An 18961-nucleotide genomic window follows, 5' to 3' on the forward strand; every position below is an offset into this window, starting at 1 on the left:
TCCACCTTGGAAACACTTGCCTGTGTTTAAACAGCTGTAGTTTTATTTTCTCTCCTGCACTGGTCTTTCTGTTCAAGCAGCTCTTACTCTATTGCTCTAATACAGTCTTCTTTTCAGGCTACCAAACAATCTTGTTTATTGTTTCACATCCATGTGCTGTGTGAAAAAAAAAAAAAAAAAAAAAAAAGTGCTATGACTCCTGATAACTTTCTCAAAAGCTCCAGATCCCAAGTGAAGCAGCCTCTTCTAAAAAATCGCCCATTTCTGCCGGCAATAGCGTCTTCTAAGATCCTGGGAGGGTGACAGCGCAGCACTAGTTGTTTGCGAGTGTTCCCCAGCTGCGGGATGCAGCTGCCAGCCCCGGACCCTCCAGCCGCCCGGCAGCGCTGCGGAGCCAGTGATGCAGAGTGGCCGGGGACTGCAGAGGGGCCGGGGATGCAAAGGGACCGGGGACCCCGAGACCGCTGCCGCTGCGCAGTGCCCAGTGAGCCGCCAGGTGGCGAGACAGGGCTGTGCTGCCCCCGCGCTGCTGCTGCCCCCGCCCTGGTGCTGCCCATGCCGGGTGCTGCCCGTGACCTGCCTACTCAGCTTTGCAGGATGCAGCGCAACCCTCCACCCCTTTCTGTGGCATATTTTGCCTCTTGCTTTTCACAGTCAGATTAACTTCAGCTCTGGTTTACAGGCACTGCCAGGCACAGCTTCCGGTTTCTCTATTGGCTTGCGTGGCACTTCCACCCCAGAGAGTTAATGGAGTCTATTAACTCTCAAATAGAATTGCATTGCTGCTGTAGGTATGCACAGTCAGGTCAAGAAGAGGGAAATTTTTATAATCTACCACCAGATGTTAGTGATGTTGTATTTTCACTCATAGCTACCTAGGGGATATACCTGTGATGGTCCCTGAGAGATAGGTACATTACACATGACATCTGCAGACATGACTCCTTTGAAACATGGAGAATGAGTCCAAGACGCCAGGGAAAGCACGAGGTCCTTACTGCATTTTTACTACAGCTTTGTTTCCTCCATAGGAACGAGGGTCTGAAAGGATGTCTGCAACACCATAAAACTAGTCAATGTGGTTTTGTGTTTCCTTCTGGAATTGTAGTTACTTCAGTGAAAATGGTTTGTAGGCCAAAGACTGTATATCAAAAATAAAAATTAAGAATAATAGTTCGTGGCATTGAAAGCCAAATGCTGGGGTGACTGTTTACTTGACGCCACCATGTATTTTTAAGGGAAGTGATATTCCCCAAAAGTTTCATTTTTTTGAATGACTTTGTCATTATATAAGGGAAAAGCCATTACTATCTAAGTCAAAAGACTTTCCATATGTCTAAACAGCACATAAAGTCAGCCTGTATAATCTCCACATCTCACTACCTCAGCCTATTCATTGGCATAGACTGTGCTTCTGGACCTTTTTTCATGGAGCGCAAAGAGTAACTTCCATACAGATCAGAAAGGTAATCTGAACTCTTGAATCTATTCCAATATTAGAATTTGGGCTGATATATTCTCCGACTATGGCTAGGCATGGTGTTCTTCCATCTAAAATCAGTGCTTTCAGATGTCACCTTGTTAGCTACAGGTTACCAGAAGAACAAGCAAAAGATAGATCAGATGAGGCAGGAGAAAGGTTGGTACTGAGACATCCTCCAAGAACTGCCATGAGGATTCAGGAAGACAGGAAAAGTAGACTTAAGATACCTGATTGTATTTAAGATTTCACAGACCCACCCAGAGCCACCTGGCAAAAGGTATGTCTGTGGTGGTAACAGTCAGATGTCTGAAATCAACCCTAGCCCAAAATCAAATTTAAATGTGATCACCTGATCTTTAGATTTAGTCATCTCATCAGGCTACAATCTGGGTCTTTTCCCAAGGCAGGCAGAGTTCAATTAGGATCAGGAAACACAAGCAGAAGTGATTTAGGCTACAGTCCCTGCTAGGTAACTGCTGTTATGAGCGGCTATTAATCTTCTTACTTGCCTGACTAAGGCAAGTTGCAGATTAAGCAATTCAAGCCAGCAGGAAGAGATCAGCTGGAGTTAGAAAGTTAGGCTTTGTAGGGACTGCCCAGATATGTTTAGTACTTAAAGTGGCTTGTGTTAACTACATGATTCCAGGTCTAGGCTATGCAAGAGCCATCAGCTAAGGTAAAACAGTGGGGATGATATCACAGTGTATGTATATGTAATTCTGTATTACTGTTGATAGGCTAAATCCAACGTGGTCAGACCTGCTGAGGTGTGGGGATGGACAGTGGTAGGGGACAGCAAGAAATGAGGATTACTTGCCCAAGCCAAACATTCGCAGCAAGTGCTATAACTAAGCACTTTATTCAGACTTGAGTAATTGTGTACAGTATTATAATTGGTTTAGAAGGCTTCCTCTCGGTCTCACCTCAATTTAGAGAAAGCTGATAGGCTAAAGCAATAACAGTATTGGGATTAATATTCGTGCTGGCAGAGAAAACAAGCATTAAGATTTACTTTTTTGAAGAGAAGAGTTTTCAAGATCAGGTCTGTACTTAGTGAAGGTGATAGGGAAGGGTAGGTGGCTAAGGTCATCAAGAGGCATTTAAATATAGGTCATTGTGGTCGTGACTGGGGTTGATTAATATATGTTAAAGAGAATGTCTTTATAGGACACTTTGTAAAACTACATGCTAGGGTACAGATAGTGTCTGGATCAGGTTTGTTAATCTGGATTGAGGTTGTCTGTCTAAAGAGAGAATACGAAATTAAATCAATATTAAAAGAAATAAGGTAAAAAAGCCATGGGGACTGCCAGGAGCCACGGTTTTGTTATAAGATTAGGTTTCAAACCATCAAGGACTGATCTGCTGGTTTGGCAGCCAGAATTTGGATTAGCGGAATTTGGTTTAGTAGCTGAAAATATCCCACAGGCTAAATCAACATTTTGGGTATGTTTGGGTTCAGAGCAAATGACACTGCTAGATCCACGTGCAAAATGGCAAACAGACCAGCTGAGGCTGGTATACGGATGATCACGGGGGACAGGGACCAATCAAGGACTGTGGTTCAGACTAACAGGCAAAATTAGGTTGATGCAGTCATCGGGACAGACCTATAGATTATGCTGGTTGAACTTGCTGGTTGGATAGTGGCACAGAGCCACTGTGCTGAGGGTGAAATGAGGCTGGAGGTGTACTGCATGCTTACTACAGTTGGAACAGATCTTCACTTCACACAAACCAATGAACATCTCTGACAGAGAAGAGTATTTTGGTTGACCTCAATGGACATCGGTGTTTCACCTTAGTTTGTTTATACTTAACACAGGTATAAACTGAAAATCTTTGGGTAAAAATTGTGCGTAACCAAGTTGGGAATGTGCTAGAGTTGAGGTCTGCTTTCCCTATCGAGGCAGGAAATAAATCAGCCCAGGAATTTTTTTACCCCTTGATCCTTGTCCATAAACATTAAGTGAAGTTACTGTTAAAAGTTGACAACAGGAAGACTATTGATTCCACTGTGTTTGTTCCATGTTAAAAATTTTCCCAGTAGAACTGGGAGGGATGGAAAGCAATTCAAGCCACTTAAAATAATGAGCTATTTCCTCTCCTTACAGCACTTAAAATAATTGTCTTGGGGGAGGGTGAGGAGTCATTCCTGGCAATAACTCAATGGGTTCTCTTCATTTTATTCCTTTCAAAGATATCAAAGTTTAGATGTACTAAATGACTCTTCTACACCTGGCAGCTTTGATAACACTGTTCACTTCCTATAATAAATAGGATCAGCCTTCAGCACTACTTTCATTGACATTTATCTTGTGACACTGTTTTCTATCAGTGCAAGGCTAGACACAGACCTTATCATGTTTGTGACAGGTCTTGAGCCTGTCTGCATAGCTGCTACTGTAATGAATAAATATCTGCTCCCTTTATTTAATAAGCAGACTAGCTGACATCAAGTGGTGTACAAAGGAAAAAAGGGGAGAGGTTGCACAAGGACTGTCTTTAATAAAATGTCAAAAGTGTACCTTTCAATAGCAAGTTAAAAAGTAGGACAGCAATCATGACCTCCTTTACATGCACCTACTGACCTCCTGTGCTCTTCCACTATCTGCCTGGGGAGGATGAGAAGCCTTGTGCTTTGAATAATGAATGTGCTATCATTGCTAGGAGAGCCCAGAAGATTTGTGCCAGGTCTGGCTTTGGATTGCTATCATTTCCCTGGGAGACTCTTTATTTGCAAAACTCAGAGCTGGTAGAAGAGATAGTAATATTGTTTCAACAAGAGTACTGCTGTCTTGGTTCAGAAGACAGAACCCATCTGCTATGGTCATGAAATTTCTGAAGAATGAAGGTTTGTCTTAGTAGCAAGCCATACCAATTAATGCACATTATAAAGATTCTGAGCTTGGAAGACCAATAACAAACATAGAGATCTATTGAACCACACTGCATGGAGGCACTATGGAGGAAGAGTTGAGTGGCAGAAGGAAGTAGTATTGCAAATGAGGAGAAGTAATGAAAAGCAAATCAACAACACCTAAATTATGGAGTGCAGAAGATTTTACGTGGATCTTTGTATGATGGAAAACAATCCTAAAAGTATTTAAACAGTCTTAATAGTTGTCTCAGTGTCAAGTGACATTCCCATAGTTTCTCTGTGCTAGGAGTTTCACTGCTTGGAGCTGAATAGTCCATTCATATCAAATGAACTGAAGAGTACCTTCCCTAGAGACTGGTTGATGTAGGCTGGGAATAATATGCCTTAGCTCCTGTTGAGACTGTGTAAGCTCTGGTGATGTAGTTTTGTCCTTTATTACTGTGATTCTTTCTCTTTGAACTATTTTTTACTTGAATATATGACCAGCTTCTACTGTTTGAAATGCAGTTAACCTGAATTTTTTTATTTTTCAAGTCTAGAAACGAGAGTAATGTTGTTGATAAATATATCATTAAGAACAATCTCATTTTCCACTTCTTAATATGACAAATGTGTGGAATACCTTACATCTATGCTGCTGGAACAAAAAAAATAGCCATGAGGAATTTGTTCCTTGTGCTTTTGCTGGAACTGAAACTATGCACCTTCACATTATTCAGTTTCATGTGATACAAAAGTTTCAGGATCCTGAATGTTTTCATGGTGCCAGAGAGCAGTAAAACATCACAACTGGATTACAAAGCCACAAAGTCTTCTCTGTCCAGCCACGCTGAACAAAAAGAAATTTGAATGGCTTTGTAAGTGATGTGTTCTTTATGAATCAACCTAATAAAGAGACTCTTACACTACTTTTTGTTTATTGGTTAGATTGGCACAACTGCATGTGCTCTTATTGTGGCTCTTCTTTGCATTAATGATCTTGTTTCCAATGCTTTCTCTTTTCATGTCTAGCTCCAGGCAGGATTTAACTGTTTTGCTACTATTTCCCAAGTAAATAGACTTCATTTCAATAATATATGAAAAGATGCTTCCATTCAGCTCTCTAAGGTGGTAAGTAGGATGTGGTTTCCATAGTCTAACCAGTAAGTTGGGCATAACCGGCCTCTGCTTAAACCTAACTCTATTTAGCTGCTTTGGCCTCTCTCAACAGTATTAGAACCGTCATGGTCCCAGGAGTGGTTTAAAGAGCATATGAGCTCCTTTTAGCAACTCTTGAAGCCCTGAGTAGGTTCATATTGTCTGCAGTTCAGTTCTGTGCCTAGCAGTAGTGGTAGTCTTTTCTTAAAATACAGTCTTTCTTCACTTCTGTCCATCTTGGACAAATATCTGCAAATTAATATGCAAACACCTACCTTTGGTAAAAATGGCTAGTTCTTAAGAAAATTAGCTGGTTCAACTTCTCAGTGATCAACTGTAACTAAGAGGCATAACTTCAGCCATTTATTCTTAATCCTTTCCAGAGTCAAACCAGAAATCCTAAAGCCACAAAATGTTTTTTATTTCTATAAAATTATTACAAACTCTAAACTGTTTCATGGTATTAAAACAATGAGATCCCCAAATGTATGGCTATTTCTAATGGCAAGGCTGAAACCTGGAAAAATATTGGCATCATTAAAGACAATGCAAGCTGCAAACGGTAATATGATGCGTCTTCTGGGCTGGCTGAGGAGAGTTAGTCATGGCTCTGACACGACATTTTGGCCTGCTGGGCACAGTCCACCTGCAGCAATGTATGGCCAGTTTATGTGCTTTGATGTCTAGTAAAATGATAGATTTTCATGCCATCTACTGAAATAAGATAAGGGAAGCTTTGAGGTTTTTTTGTTCTTGTTTAACAGAGGAGAGGTAGAAGAGATGTGAATACTCAGACAAGAGGTATAAGAAACAACCCAACACTTTTCACCAGGGAGAAGAAAATGGGGGAATGACTACAGGAAAACAAACAAACAAAGAAACCTACCTGACAAGTCCATTTTTTGTTTGGATATGTGCCTTAATTTTTCTTCTCAGAAAGTGTCGCTTCTCTTCTAGCATCTTTTTACATTCCAGCTACAGCATGTTTAATATACCTACAAAGCTCATAGACCTGACTTTATCTATGCTCAGCTGGCTTTCTCCACCCTGAACTCCCAAGTCCCTCCATGATATACGTTCCCTCATGCAACATGTTCCCTTGATGAGAAGCAGAGCTTTGGTCTAACCCCTTACAACCAGGTGCAGTGAGAAAGCACGTACACCATTAAGCTGGTCACTGACTGCTGCGACTGACCCAGATGTTAGGTTTTGGCAAGTCCAAAGGCAGAGTCAGATGCCAGATCTGAAAGCAGAAAACTACTCTCTCCTTCATTGTTACTGAGGCCACAATTCTGACCTTCAGGAAATGAAATTGTACCGTATGCCACAATAGAAAAAATAAAAGGAAAAACAAACAGACAAAAAAGGGGCAAAAAACCCAACCCAACCAACAACAACAAAAACCAAACAAACAACAACAAAAAAACCACACCAAAACAAAAAAAACAAAACCCAAACAAATAAAAAAACACCACAACACACAAAAAATCCCACCACAAACAGACAGACAAAGAGACATGGTAGTCAGGTGTAGATTACTGACTGGGAGGCACTGAGTGGAAAGGAAGTGGGCAGACAGAAGACAAGAGTAGGAAAATGTTATTACAGGAAAAGTGAAGGAGATTCTGAAGAAAACGACTGCTGGAGACTGATCTAGCAAGGATCTGGGTTTAAGCAAAGAGAGCTGGAAAATGAAGGGCTTTACCATCTTATATGATGGTTCTTAATGTTCAGGAGTAATACTGGGGAATACAACACCTGGTTGGGCTGTAAGTGGAAGACCATAAAGAAGGAAAAATGGGATACTGTTGGACTGGGACTGGGACTTGATTGGCAAAAGAAAAATTAGAATTCAGCAGTGAGCTCATGACTAACAGAGCAAGAAGAGTAAGACTGAAATGAGAAAGCTGAGAAGAGGGAAGGAACTGAGAGATGTGGATGAGAGACATTATAGTGAGTCAGGAAGCAATCGAACAGGAAAAGGTAAGATATGGGTGAAAACAAAGCCTGTGATCACATAATTAAAGGCAATGTTGAGAGTATACAGCAAGATAGTTTGAGTTAAGCTGCCCAGAGTGATATATATTCTTGCAATATCTTGCAGACTTCTGAGTATTTAATTTATGGGGCCACTACAGGAGTGGATACATACTGTTTGCAGGAAGAGGTAATTTTGTTAGCAAGGAAAGAGGTAGAAGTGCTAACTCTTAACTGAAAACTCATCGTGCCTAGTGACTGTGCTTTAATTGCAGAGTTTATAGCAGAAAATATACATTTTCCCCAAAGACATGCAGCAAGATGTAAAGTCACTGAGTTCCAGTGGTTTGGATGTTTTCATCACATGCTACAAAGGTCTACTATTTTGTCTGCCATGTTAGTCTTGAAGGTGGTAAGAGAAGCTTGAAGGATTCATTTGCAAGAGTATGTTTAATCCTATGATTTACCTTCCCAAGTCTTTACAGAGAAATATTTCTTATATACATAGCAGGAAGAGATGTAATTACACTGTCAACCATGATACTTTAGAAAGAGAAGTTAAATCAAAGCAGCTCTTCTTCACAATATTTTAAAGCCCAGGACAGCACATGGCCAAGACTTCACTCAGTAAGGCTGCGTTTGAGTACGTGATGTTGCTGACACACCTCTGACATGGAGGGAATTGTGAAAAAAACTGAACAGGTAGAAGGGTAGCGTGATCGTACGTGCTCAGGTCAAGTTCTCCAATACCTATTCTGTTTTGTTTCTTTTGGGTTTTAGAGTAAGCAGCAAACAAAAATGTGCATGGTTTCTGAGACTACCCTACTGTACTGCCAGCCAACTCAAATGTTCATCTTCTTTGCAAGTTGCTAAGGAAATGCCTGATAAATCTGGTGATTTCCTTGCTTCAGTATAGCTTGCTGGAAAGACTGAAAGTTGTAGACATAAAAACTAAACAAAAACTGTTGCTATATGCAAGAGTATTTTGGGCACTTGTGTGGGATACAGTTGATGCTTTCATGAGTATGTATACATGAGGATTATGTGAGGAAAGACCTTGGTGCTCTGGGTCTCACAAAGGTAGCTGAGTTTTCCGTAGCATGGATACTTCTTCCCTTTGTGGACAGAGACAGACAAATCAGATTATGTTTCAGAAGCAAAGCACCAGAAACTGACATAGTCATGACCTCTGACAATATTAAGATACTTTATTATTCCACAAACAGATAAGCAAGAACTATCAGAATAAAGCTTCTCTGAAATTTTTCTTTCTTATGAAAGATTTATTATGTCCTAAGGTTTTACTATGCAATTTGAAAAGTTTATAACTGAGAGGACAATTTTAATTTACTCTACAGATAGGAATTTGATGCATAAAGACATGAAATTATTTTTCTGAAGGTCTCAGAACACCTGAACGATGAACTAATGTCTCCTGAATACTATTTCAGTATTATTTGACTGTGTGCTACACTCACACACCCAGCTTTTTCACTGGGATTTTTTTTCCCCTCTTCAGGACAAGTGATCCTCAGGTGACGTTTTTACACCAGTATGTCACAGACTAAAAATTGTCCCCACAGATTTTCCCTAGCTCATGTGTGAGATATCTTTCATCTGATCCACTGTGGACACTGGATGCTGTTTTCTCAAGTCAGCATACAGGCTGCGATTTTTAACAGAATATAACTACTGGTGCTTGTATGTATGTCCAAGTCTGCCCATAGTAAAAATGAAAATGGTTCCTGCAAAGTCATGGTGTTTGGAAATAGTGTTGCAATAAAATAATAACATTCAATTTCACAGCAAAAAACATCCCTATACTCAAGGACAGAGGATTACGATGGATGGTCATAAGCTGTTTCATAAGGACAGGCAGCAAAGAAGAGGAGGAGAAGTTGAACACATATAGGTTAACTACACTGATTGTGGAAGTCCTATCAAATGCTGCTGGGTCAAGATCAGAGGGGTTGTCTCCAAGGGGGATCTTATAGTGGGCATCTGCTATTGACCTCCAGACCAAGGTGATAGGGCAAACAAAGCAATATTTGGGTCACTTAAGCAAGGTTCGTGTCAACAGAACATCATTCTTATGGGTGACCTCAACTACCCAGAGATTTATTGGAAGAACAATACAGCAGCTCACGTGTCATCCATTAAGTTTCTGGAATGCACAGAGGACTACTTCCTCATGCAAATGTTAGATGTGCCAACCAGGAATGAGGCACTGCTGGACTTTCTACTCACAAACCAGGAAAATCTGTTTTGTAATATCTTGGTTAGTGGTAGTTTTGACTGCAATGATCATGCTCAGAGCTCAGTAGGGAGGAATTCCATGGGAAGGTTCCATGGAGGATAAAGCAGCTAACAAATGCTGGAAGTTTTTCAAGAATGCTCTCCTGTAAGCACAGAAACAGTCTATCCCCTTTAAAGGTAAGGTAAGCAGGTGGAGCAAGAGACTCCCTTGGCTTAACTGCAAACTTCTGAGTCTGCTCAAAACGAAAAGTGTACCAGAGATGGCAAGGTGGATAAATACCCATCGAGAACTACAAGCACATTGCAAGGGTGTGCAGAAATGCGGTTAGAAAACCAAAAGTTCAGCTCAAATTGAAATTGGCCAGATATGTCAAGAACTACAAGAAATAGTTCTTCAGATATGTAAAAAACAAGCAGAAACAAAAGGAAAATGTTGGCCCAGTGTTAAACAGGAGAGATGAAGTAGTCCCCCAAGTGTGCTGCAAAGGCACAAACTCGGAACACTTTCTTCACCTCTGTTTTTATCAGCACTGTTGGGTCCTAGGCCTTGAAAGCAGAAATCCAGGTTGATGCAAACACAGACCCACCATCAGTGAAGGAAGAGCTGTTATATTAACTACTATAGGAGCTTGACCCCTACAAATCCAAGGGCCCTGATATTATCCACTGAAAGGTGTTAAGAGAACTGGCTGATGTCATTGCAAGGCTGCTCTCTATAATGTTTGAGAAATGTGGACATCACAGAGGACTGGAAGAAGTCCAGTGTCACTCCCACCTACAAGAAGGGATTAAAGAAGGATCCAGTAAATTATAGGCCCATCAGTCTTACTTCAGCCCCTGGGAAGGTTATGGAATGAATGCCCCCCCTCCTGGGGGCTGTCACAAGTCATATGAAACATGTGATTGGGAAAAGCCAGCACAGATTCACCAAAGGCAAGTCATGTTCAACAAACCTGATCACATTCTATGACAAAGTAATCTGCTCGGTTGATGTGGGGTGAGCAGTGGACTTTATCTCCTTGGCTTTCTCCAAGGCTTTCGATACAGTTTCTCACAGCCTCTTCCTAGGGACACTAACACATTACAGTCTAGACAAATGGTTTCTGCGGTGGGTGAGGAACTGGCTGACAGACCATACCCAGGGGGTGGTGGTAAATGGCAACTTGTTTTCAAATGCCATTTTCAAACTGGCAACTTGCCACGAGTGGGGTTCCCCAGAGAACAATATTAGGCCCAATGCTGTTTAACTTCTTCATAAGTGATCTGGATGATGGCATCAAGTGTACCCTGATGGAGTTTGCCGAAGACACCAAACTGAGTAGGGAAGCAGACACTTCAGAGAGGAGAGCCACCCTGCAGGATGGCCTGGATAGGCTGGAAGAGTGGGCTAGCAAGAACCTTATGAAGTCCAATAAGGACAAGTGTAAGGTCTTCCACCTGGGAAAACATAATCCAGGAGTGCAGCACAGGCTGGGATCTACCAAACTGGGGAGCAGGGTTTGTGGAAAGGGACCTGGAGGTCCTGGTGGACAATAAGCTCAATACAAGAGAATAGTGTGCTGCTGCAGTGAAGAAAGCCAACAAGATGCTGGGCTGCATCAACAAGGGCATCACCAGCAGAGATAAAGAAGTCATTATCACGCTCTACTCACTGCTTGTCAGGCCACACGTGGAATACTGTGTTCAGTTTTGGTCCATGATATGCAAAAAAAGATGTGGACAGTCTGTAGATGGTCCAGTGAAGGAACACAAAGATGATTAAAGGACTTGGAAGCCTGTCATAGGAGGAAAGGCTGAGAGAACAGGGCTTCTCAGCCTTGAGAAAAGAAGGCTTAGAGGAGGCCTCATCACTATGTTCCAGTATTTAAAGGGTGGCTATGAAGAAGATGCAGATTCTGTTTTTACAAGTAGTCACATGGAAAAGAGGAGGGCTAATGGCTACAAGTTACCCCTGGGGAGATTCCAGTTGGATACAAGAGGGAAATTTTTCACAACGAGGACAATCAGCCATTGAAATAATCTCCCCAGGAAAATGGTGGATTTCCCAGCAACAGACTCGTTGAGGATTCAGCTGGACAAGATGCTGGGTCATCTTGTACAGACGGTGCTTTTGCCCAGAAAGGTTGGACCAGTTGATCCTTGAGGGCCAATCCAACCTGGTATTCTATGATTCTGTGATTCTATGATTCCACAATCTAGAAATTCTCCCAAGCAAGTCTTGTATTTCCTCCTGTAACATGTCAAAACAGCAAAAGATGAGCATGATTCATACTATATTGTTATTCTGCCGCTTCCTTATGTGGCATATCTGACTGCTTCTAGAAGTTTAGTTTGCTTTCTGCTGTAGATGTGATGTAAGCTAATGCTTGGGCCTGATGTGAGGGGTTTGCACAACTCTAGAGGAAACTGGATGGTTGGAGGGTTTTTGTCTCAGAGAAAAAGGCTTCAATCTAGACTGTTGCATTAACTAGACTTGTTTTGTTTATTTTATTTCTAAAACTCATACACATTATGAAGGTCACAGCAGCTAAAGGATTCTTCTGTTGGTGTAATGGGAACACAGCTCGTTGAAACAGTTTGTAAACCAGCGGCTCACAAACATCAGGTAATGTGTGGACTGTTTCTTAGGCTTGTTTTGCTAAGGAGACTACTGTCAGTAGATTTAAAGCTATTGTACAGCAATGTATCTTTTTGTAGGAAAATATTATGCAGTATGCAATCATGAAAAAAGGTTAAAACAGTAGACTTGCAGGTTGCTCAGATAGCTGCATGCTCTTGGGTGTTGCCCAGAATTCTACAGTCTCCAATATTGTTTACAGCCTTATATAAATCAGTATAGTTACCACTGTAAGTCTGAGAGAGATGCTTACTACAGCATTCAAGGCTTTCATATTAAGCTTAACTCCTAGGTGCAGTTCATTGTTCCATGTATTGTTAAAGTAAAGGCTGAGTTTTATAACTGGTATCTACAGTCTTTGCCAAGTGGCAGTAACAGCTAATGAAATAATGCACGTACATTGGCAAAGCAGTAGAGAAAAATAATAATTTAGATATGCTTATAAGTTTTCTACATGCAATGAATAATGCTTCTGAAGTCAGTACAGTGCATTAGTACAAGTTGCTGTGAACACACTGAAAAACTGTGCCTTCTCTGTATTCCTGCAGTTCTGATTTGCATTCTTGCACAAGCCTGTGAAACAGCAAGTGCGGCAGTCTCACCTCCTTGCTTTAAACAAAGCCAAGAAAATACTAGTTTGTGTTCATAAATGTCTTTTTCTGCTCTCTTTTCCCAGCTCATGGCAAGGAGCTCAGGAAAGAGGATTAATCACTTTCAGAAGGCATTGCTGAGACAGTGTGTCAGAACTGGCAGAAATAAAATACCTTGCTCCCTTTTCCACCCCCATGTTCATCCTGTTGCAATAAGACAAGGAGTAATGGTTTTAAACTAAAAGAGGGTAGATTCAGGCTAGACATGAAGAAGAAAATGTTTACGATGAGGGTGGTTAAACACTGGAACAGGTTACCCAGAGAGGTAGCAGATACCCCATGCCTGGAAACATTCAAGGCAAGACTGGACAGTGCTCTGAGCCCACTTTTGGTTGGTATGACCCAAACTTCTCCTGCTCTGTAAGCACTCACCAGGCTTTATTTTTCAGTAACAGTCACTTTGATGATGATTATTAATGGTTTCTGTTAGTGTACCTGACCTTACTTATTTGCAGTAGTTCTTCAGTTCTAGAGTACCTTCATTCTTCCCAAGGGAACTCCTTAAGAAGTAAGAAGGGCATTATCCTGCCTGAGTAAGAGTCACACAATGTGACACCAAAGCATGACCAATGAACATCCAGCTCAAACCACCTCATCCTCCCCTGGGTGTTGGTTTAAATAAACAAATCATGATTGCTTCCTTGAAGCTTCTGACAAAGCATATGGCATTAGTGAGGTAACTCATTGAAAGCAGGAAAGGCAGGACTCCTGTCTGCCACACCTTGTTGTTGTCATGTACCTGGAACTCTTTTAATGCTCCTGCAGCCTTTGAAAACAAGATGAAGGTCCCACTTCTGTAGCCTGTATTTCCAAGGGAAGGTCCACTTAGAGCAATTATTTATGTAAGGCTTATTTACTTCAATGAGAGTGTGGGACTCCTTCAAGACCCAGATTACTAAAACCTCATTTCTTACTGTTTATTTGTCAGAGTCCCCAGCTCCTTGACATAAGCAATGCAAATAATATTTTCTTCTCATTACATACGGTATTGTCTTTTTTCCAGCGCTTAAGAAGCATAATTTATTATTGGGAATATTTTCCTCATAAAAAAAAAAAAATCTGTTTTATTACATCATGAAAAATAACTCTTCACAAAACTAGCTGTACTGCAGGAAATTTTTTTGAGTGCTTATTCATCCACAGTCTGGTATAACTCCAGGTTAAATGCTAACCAAACTTTTTTCTTTACTGAAGGAACCTGTCTGACACGGTCAATAGAAAACTTGTATGGATCTAGGTACCTGCTGGCTACTTTCCAATAGATTAATACTATTCCAGCATAATACTTTTTAAAGGGGAACTCGTGATGACGACATCTGAGCACCAGGCTCAGTATGGCTAAGGATTTTAGGTAGCCTAAAGGTCCAGATCCGTCTGACTGCCCATACACTTAAGAGGAAACTTTGAATAGTCTCTGGATTGGGATAATGTTTCCAGCATCACTGACTCAAATTCATCTTGGATAGCACTCTAGCTGAGAGATGGCCTGAATATATCTGCCCCTTTGGGCCTGGCTTCAGGGAAATTCCTACATTCCAGGATCATATTACAGATACTTTTGACCTCTAAGATACGTTAAAGACTTTATTTAATAGAAAATAAAAAGAAATGTATTACAAAGATATAAACTATTATTAAAATTGATGGTATAAACATCTGAGCCACTGTGTCTTGTCCCTTAACTATAACATCCTTATAAAAAAACTTTGCTTCGTTTTTGCCATTCTGTTCCATTTTGAATTCTAGGACTCCTCAATAGGCACAATCTTTTATGGAAGGCAAAAGAAAGCATAAACTGAAAATAAGCCTTTTTCTTCTCAAACTGCTTCTTGCTTTGTCTACTGATCTTCCATGTGATTAGCCTTAACAATCGTTCAAGAGCTGAATCTGCAAAGAACTACCATTAAAATAAGGATCCTATCTTACAGGCTAGAAACCAGTTACCTAGTTAAACTGCATGACCAGAGTTCATAAAGTCAAGTTGACAATGAGATCCTTGGAAAATGCAGGTGAGTTGCATGCTGGCACTACAGCTTTGTTTACAGTACTTTCACCCCTCTGGAAGAAGACAGACAGTTCTTGACCTCATAGATTTAAGATGTCAGAAAAAACTACATAGTGGAATAATTTTGGGATCACCAGTTTACTTTCACAATCTTTAGCATAATATTCACTCTTCAATTTCTTACGTAAAGACAGGGTTTGACATAAGACAAGCCTAAGGCAGTTTTCAGTAGAAGCATCTTTTATTCCTCAACTTGGGTACTCAGCAGGAGATGCAGATGAGATGGTGTGATAACAAAAAGCCTGTCCATCAAGAGGCTGAATGGCCTTGTTTCTTGTCTACACAAGCATCTGCACTGTGGTGGACTGAACTACCAAAACTTTTGGCTACAGAAGGAGTTCTTATTATATAAATGGCATTACTTACAGATTCAAAGCAAGTAAGTTTCAAAAAGTCTGCATCTCACCCAACGAGTGGACAGCACGGGGAAGAAGAAAACAGGGTAACATGGGAGAACTACAAAGATTCTGTTCACCACTGTAGAGAGAAAATGTGTATGGCCAAAGCTCAATGAGAGTTCAAACTGGACAGCACTATACAGGAAAACAGAAAGGTCTTTTAAAAATGTGTTAACAGCAAAAGTAGGACCAGACTTTTGGGCCAACACTTTATGAGGTCAGTCACCTCACAAACAAGGATGTAGACAAAGGAGAGACATTCAATGTCTTCTTTGCCTCTGTCTTCAACACCAAAGATGGGCCCTGGGACCCCTGAACCTCTGTGCTGGAAGACTATGACTGGAGGAATTATAAACTCCCAGCTGCCTCTGGACTTGTTCAAGACTTAATGCTCCAGGTGGGTGTGCATAAAACTATGGGGCCCGATGGGATTAATTCCAGAGTACTGAAAGACCTGGCCCATGTTATTGTGGTACCTCTCTTAATTATTTTTCAACAGTCTTGGCAGTCTGAAGAGGTCCCAGATGACTGGAAGCTGGCAAATGTTGTCCCAATTTTCAAGAAGCATAAGAGGGAAGACTCTGGTAATTACAGGCCTGTCAGTCTCACTTCAGTGCCTTGTAAAATTATGGAAATGATTATTCTGGAAGTTATTGAAAAACACTGGCTAGCACAGGTTCATGAGTGGGAAGTCCTACTTAACTAACTTAATTTCCTTCTTTGACAAGGTCACCCATCTAGTTGCCTAAGGAAAGTGAGTGGAACTGCTTTTTTTCTTCATTTTAGCAAAGCTTTTGATACTGTCTCTCGGAGTATCCTTCTGGACAAAATGTCCAGCATACACCTAGACAAGTTCATAATACATTGGGCGAGCAACTGGCTGTTGGGCTGGTCTCAAAGAGTTACCATAAATGGGGTGTCATGGTTTAACCTGAACTATCAATATAATCATAATAGTCACACACTCCCCCACCTCCCACTCCCGACTAGGGAGAGAATCGAAAGGGAAGGGAGAAACTCGTGTGTTGAGATAAACACAGCTTAATAACATAACAAAATAACACTAACATACTACCACTAATATATATAAAACATAATATAAAATAAAAGATACTCATTGCAATTCCTCACAAACTCTGTCTGCACCAAGCAGCCAGTTCGCACCTGGTCCTGAACAGGCGATTCTGGAGAGAGAAGAGAGAAAAAGGCAGAAAGGCCCAGAGGCCTTTGCAAAATGGCAGGAAGAAACTCACAAACAGCACTCCACTGAAACAGAGCAGAACCAGAACAGGTTTCCACCCCTTGACTCCATCCCATCTACTAGCTGGAAGATCCTAACTCTCCTTAAATATGAAGTATGACTCTAATGGATGGAATATTCTTATTGATCAGTCTGGACAGCAGTCAAGGTCTGCCCCACCTATGCCCCTCTTCTTAGCTGCCTCACACCTGTGGGCAGAGAGCACTGAAAGTCCTTGGCTCCCAGACAACAACAATTAAAAACTTTAACTCTGTCCCGAGATGTTATCTTCTTGTTCTCAAACTAAATCCAAACAATGACTGTGCTAGCTACAAAAAGTTTCTATCTGCATGAAAAAAATTAACTCACTTTCAGACAAACCAACACATGGGGTTACATAAGGCTGGTGGTCAGTCACTAGTGGGGTTCCCCAGGACTCAGTTTTAGGGACAGTGCTCTTTAATGTTTTTATCGATTATCTGAACACAGGAATCAAATGTACATTAAGCAAGTCTTGCAATGATAGTACACTACGAGGAAGTATGGTCTCGCTTTAGAATAGGGAGGCCTTAAAGAGAGACCTGGGTAGACTGGACAGCTGGGCAACCACCAGCCATATGAAATTTAACAAGAGAAGTGCTGAATTCTTCACCTGTAATGGGGTAATCCTCGTTATACATACAAACTGAGAGATGAGAGTCTGGAGTGCAGCCCCACAGAAAGAGACCTGGGTGGTTGGGTTGACAGCAAGTTGAACATGAGCCAACGGTATGCCCTGGCAACCAAAGGGGCCAACAGTGTCCTGGGGTGCATCAAGCACAACATCACTGGTCAGTCAAGGGAGATCATTGTCTCACTCTACACTGCACTGGTGTGGCCTCACTTTGAGTACTGTGTGTGGTTCTAGGCAATTCAATATAAGAAGGATCTCAAACTCTTCCAGTATGTCCAGAGAAGGGAGACCAAGGTGTTGAAAGGCTTTAAGAGCAAGACTTACGAGGAGTGGCTGAGGTCACTTGCTTTGTTCAGTTTGCACAAGAGAATGCTGAGGGGTGACCTCATCCCGGTCAACAACTTCCTTACAGGGGGCAGCAGATGGCAGGTGCTGATCTCATATCTCTGGTGACTAGTGGACAAGACACAAGGAAACTGAATGAAACCTCATCAGGGGAAGTTCAGACTGGACATTAGGAAAAGGATCTTCACTGAGAAAGTGGTCAGTCACTAGGGAAGTGGACACAGCACCAAGCCTGTCAAAGCTCAAGAAGCATCTAGACGATGCACTAACAACTGTTTAGTTTTAGGTAGTCCTGTGAGGACCAGGAATTCAGACTCGATGATCCTCAGGGGCTCCTTCCAACTTGAGATACTCTATGAATCTACAATAGAGGATCTGTACCACAGGACAAAAACACAACTTCAGGACTTTGGTGTACATGTTTCTGTTTATTTAAAGAGAAACCTATGTCCTTGAAATACAGATTAGTCTTCCAAGTCTGGTAACCCTGGAGATTTAACAGAGTGACTTTAGCATAGACATATATTTTCACCTTTGTAATTCAAGAATAAACCCACTGACTTGTATGCTGTTATACTGATGCAAAGCCTGTGTTGGACATGAGAATCAGGCCATCAGTAAAGCATAAATTCATTAATGCACAGAGTGCATTATTTAGTTTATTTTCTGCATGTTGCTCATTTGGAAAAACAGGAAGAACTTATTTTCATTATTTTTGGATTATTTACAGTAGGATTTGGAGAATTAATTTATTAATAGGAACACTTTTTTAAAGTAACATGAAACTTTGGATTATTTCTTCTTACCTTTTCATTTTAAAAAGCTTGATAGTTCAGGTGACCTGAAATCTTAAAAAATTAATCTTTCAGATACATTTTCTTAAAAATCTCTTCAAAAGAAAGCTTTAATATAGTTGAATCACTAACTTTTTTATAAGCTGCTTATTGTATAAAAAAAGAACCTTCCATTTATAGCTCAGTATTGTAGCAACAGTAATAATAATTCAAACTTATACTTAATAAGATATTCATAATTCACTTAGGAAGAACTTCAACATGATCATTGCTAATTTACAGAATGGCACAAATCAACATTAATTTGAAGCTATAAAGAAGCTGTTCTCCAAATATCCATAGATTAAAATAGAACCAGAAGACATATTTGGAGGTGGTGGCAGTAAGAAGAGGGATTCTGATTTTGTGTGTCTCACTGGTTTGGGCTTTCTTTTCTGACAAGAAT

The 18961-nt window shown here is 40.9% G+C and overlaps 1 long non-coding RNA gene across 1 annotated transcript in view; it reads left to right on the top strand.

The window, feature by feature from the left end:
* LOC135577297 (uncharacterized) overlaps nucleotides 1-18304 on the top strand; it is a 20198-nt gene extending 1894 nt beyond the window's left edge. Inside the window, exons 1-4 of the long non-coding RNA XR_010468986.1 lie at nucleotides 1-12339; nucleotides 14930-15010; nucleotides 15761-15861; nucleotides 15964-18304. The exon at nucleotides 1-12339 is cut by the window's left edge and continues 1894 nt beyond it. This is a non-coding gene — a long non-coding RNA (uncharacterized LOC135577297). The remainder of the gene's footprint in view (nucleotides 12340-14929; nucleotides 15011-15760; nucleotides 15862-15963) is intronic.
* The last annotated feature ends 657 nt before the right edge of the window (nucleotides 18305-18961 follow it).

This window comes from Columba livia, chromosome Z (assembly GCF_036013475.1).
Source record: "Columba livia isolate bColLiv1 breed racing homer chromosome Z, bColLiv1.pat.W.v2, whole genome shotgun sequence".
NCBI classification, from domain to species: Eukaryota; Metazoa; Chordata; class Aves; order Columbiformes; family Columbidae; genus Columba; species Columba livia.